This window comes from Nicotiana tabacum, chromosome 3 (genome assembly GCF_000715075.1).
Source record: "Nicotiana tabacum cultivar K326 chromosome 3, ASM71507v2, whole genome shotgun sequence".
NCBI classification, from domain to species: domain Eukaryota; kingdom Viridiplantae; phylum Streptophyta; class Magnoliopsida; order Solanales; family Solanaceae; genus Nicotiana; species Nicotiana tabacum.
The window spans coordinates 158070116-158073975 of NC_134082.1; the positions used below are offsets into that span (position 1 = coordinate 158070116).

At 34.8% G+C, this 3860-nt stretch overlaps 1 pseudogene; it reads left to right on the plus strand.

Moving 5' to 3' along the window:
- The first annotated feature begins 835 nt into the window (after positions 1-835).
- On the plus strand, positions 836-2175 carry LOC107768999 (putative carboxylesterase 17; annotated as a pseudogene).
- The last annotated feature ends 1685 nt before the right edge of the window (positions 2176-3860 follow it).

Consider the following 3860-nt stretch of genomic DNA (forward strand, 5'->3'; position numbering starts at 1 on the left):
ATATATATATATATATATATATATATATGAGAGAGAGAGAGAGAGAGAGAGAGAGAGAGAGAGTACTTTAATTATATATATCTTGTTATAGTATATGTTAGTGTATTCATTATTTGTATTTCAAATAAAAATGGTAAGGATTACATTTATATTATTTAGATAGTAAATATTAATGTGATTCAAAAGTTTGACCATGTTTAACCTATGAACCGACCAGAGTTGGTCGGTTATTTTTCAAAAATTACATTTACCGAGCAACGTTAGTCGGTAAAATATTTCTCTGTAATAACCGACCAACTTTGATCGATAAATTTAACTAAAAATTTTATAAATATTTTAAATAATAATATAATTATAAAAATTTTAAAAAGCGGGTCCACATTACTGATCAATATTGATCGGTAATCAAAAAGATGTTTTGACTAAGCAAGTCTAATCACTGTTTGATCAACATACCGACCAAAATTGCCTATGTAATGTAAAAAGAAATGTAAAATATTTTTTTGGTAGTTTCCATCTGTGTTGGACGGTTTTTTGGTAGCTTTTGCGACCAACGTTGGTTGGTATCTCTTTGTCGGTTTTTCGTATGTAATGTTTGACAGCGTAATTTGAAACAAGTTAGTATATCTAATGTTTGTTAGTACGACGCGAGGCTGTAACCATCATAGTTATCTGAATTATTGACCCTAACGACCAATGATATTGAGATTGACTTCCACCAACATATGTTAATGGTTTCCCTCTATCGAAACTCAAAATTTTTGTAAATTTCTTTGAACCTTCCTTTAATCTACAACAAATTTTGTTCTCCTTTCCTATCTCACCAATATAAATAGCCATGCACATGCAAAGTCAAGATACACAATAAACAAGCTTCATTCTTTAAAATTTTGATAACTCGAAAACAAAAAAACTTCAAACTTAGGGTTCACTCTTCTTCTGTTAGCCAAAATGGCTCATGAAAAGCAAGTGATAGAGGAAGTATCCGGCTGGATTACAGTTTTCGAAGACGGTTCAGTAGACCGGACTTTGACCGGCCACCGGAAGACAAATTCATGGCCGAGCCAGTCCCACCGCATGACGACTTCATCGACGGCGTTGCCGTCAAAGATGTAGTCGCCGACGAAAACACCGGCAGCCGTCTTCGCATCTACTTACCTGAACGAAAAGACAATTCCGTCAATAAGCTTCCCGTCATTCTTCACTTCCACGGCGGCGGCTTTTGTATCAGCCAAGCCGATTGGTTCATGTACTACACTGTCTACACGCGCCTAGCGCGAGTGGCCAACGCAATCATCATCTCCGTCTTCCTCCCCCTCGCGCCGGAGCACCGCCTCCCTGCCGCCTGCGATGCCGGTTTCGCCGCCCTCCTCTGGCTCCGGGAACTCTCCCGGCAGCAAGGACACGAGCCCTGGCTCAACGATTACGCAGATTTCAACCGAGTATTCCTCATCGGAGACGCCTCCGGCGGGAACATAGTCCACCAAGTCGCCGTCAGAGCCGGCGAGGAAAACTTATCTCCACTACGACTCGCCGGCGCAATTCCGATCCATACAGGGTTCGTGCGGTCCTATCGTAGCAAATCGGAGTTAGAACAAGAGCAAACGCCGTTTTTAACATTAGACATGGTTGATAAATTTCTAGGGTTAGCTTTACCCGTAGGGAGCACTAAGGATCATCCAATAACATGTACGATGGGAGAGGCGGCGCCGGCGGTGGAGGAGCTTAAATTGCCGCCTTATTTGTACTGTGTAGCGGAGAAAGATCTGATGAGGGACACTGAAATGGAGTTTTACGAAGCTATGGAAAAGGGGCAAAAGGACATAGAGCTATTTATTAATAATGCAGTGGGACATAGCTTTTATCTCAACAAAACTGCTGTTGAAATGGACCTTGTAACTGCTTCTGAAACTGAAAAGTTTTTAGAAGCCGTTGCAGAGTTCATCAGCAAGCATTAAAAGGAGAAATTTTGTGGTTCAAATAAGCATGGGAATGTCGGAGAATACATATTGCATGAATATCTCAAATATTTGTGGTTTTTAGTTTGTTGCAAGTTCAAGATTTTGTATGTACCGTCTATCTCAAGTTAATTGTCACGTTCTAATGGTTTTGTAATTATAATTATAAGGAGTAAATTTCTATTGTGGAGAAATATTTTTTCTTTGGTAGTAAAAGTTTATTTTAATAAACATTATAGACTTACCTATAGAAAAAATAAATTTTATTTAAAAATAAAAAATAAAAAGTTGTTTTTCTAGCATATATAATGTTGAAATAATAACATAATTGATCATAATTTTTAAGAATATATAATGTATATTATAAAAATACCTTTATTTTAAATAACTATTTTCTATAATACATGCATGGAATATATATTTTAACACTTTTTATTTTCTTTCATTCTCAATTTTGTAAATAAAATTTTGAGTTTTTGTTGTTAATGTCAAAATTATTATTATGAACAAATTGTTCTAATTAACTTTTTACTATGCTCAATAATTTGTTATTCCAACATTAGCTTAAATACCCTTTTTAGTTTTTAATTTATAAATAAAATTTATTTATTCTAAGGTAAGTATATAATATATTACAAAAAATGGAATTTTTTTTTATAATATTAAAAATCTAAAAAAATAAAAAGAAGATAAAAGTTGATAATTTAGCGGCTAAAATAGTTATTTGGTGATCAAAATTTTGAGAAATCTAGTTGACTGACCTTCTAAGTGTTATAGGTATAGTTAAGTAATTTTGTTGTTACAAACGAAAGAAAGATAATTTCGGATAATTGAGTAATCATATGAGTAATAGATTACTATCTCAAGTTAATTGTCACGTTCTAATGGTATTGTAATTATAGTATAATTATAAGGAGTAAATTTCTATTGTTGCGTAGAAATTTTTTTTATTTGGTTGCAAAAGTTTATTTGTAATACTTTAAAATTAAAGTGGACAAATTTATTTTGAGATTCATGGAATAATATCTTTAAATTTCCAAGGCCAATAAGTCAAGCAAGTCTTTGCAATGCTCTTGAAGATGAGCTTAGTTATATGAACGACGATGTGAAAGAAGTTTCTTTGAAGAGTTGGGAAATTTATTAGAAGTTCTGAAGTGCGTTTTGCGTGGTTCCACTATAGAAATTATTGTTAGGGAAGGAAGGAAATAAACTTGATAATTTGAAGTAACCTTGGCCCTACTGTACATTTACTAGTGCTAGTGATATGCTCCGTTTCAAATAGTATCACTTTTTTTCCAGCATTTTGAAAAGATTGGTTTGCAAGGTGATCCTCATAAAAGTTGGTGAATTAAATTGGAAATTAAAGAAACAACATGAAGTTGACATTTTTGAAGCAGATTTGCCCCTGACATTTGTTGGTCGGATATACTCGTTGTTTCCTTTTTTGCAAATTGTAGACATTTCTTTATTGTCAAAATTGTTCATGAAAAGTAAGTGATAGAGGAGTTCGGAACCAATTCTTTTGGACTCAGGCAATCATAATAGGTTAAAAAAAAAAAAGACAGTGCACCATAATATGTATTGCGTGGTGAATAACCACACTTTATTTGAACATAAAATGGGTGGGAAGATATAGCGCTCATATATACCGCGCAAAAATAAACGTGTCCTTCTCCTTCCCCACCAGACGCACGAACCAGCAGCCCTTTTTTTTATTCGAACCAGCGGTCCCCCCCCCCCATTTTTAAAGAAAGAAAGCTCGGTTGGAGCCCATAGGTCCCACAAAAAGTGTAGATTCTCGGTCTCACATCGTATCTAAGGTGTTATCGCGTAGTGGGTTGCTCGTTTCGGCTCCAAATCATCAAATCTTCAACTTTCCAAAAAATTAAAATCGAGGTATTC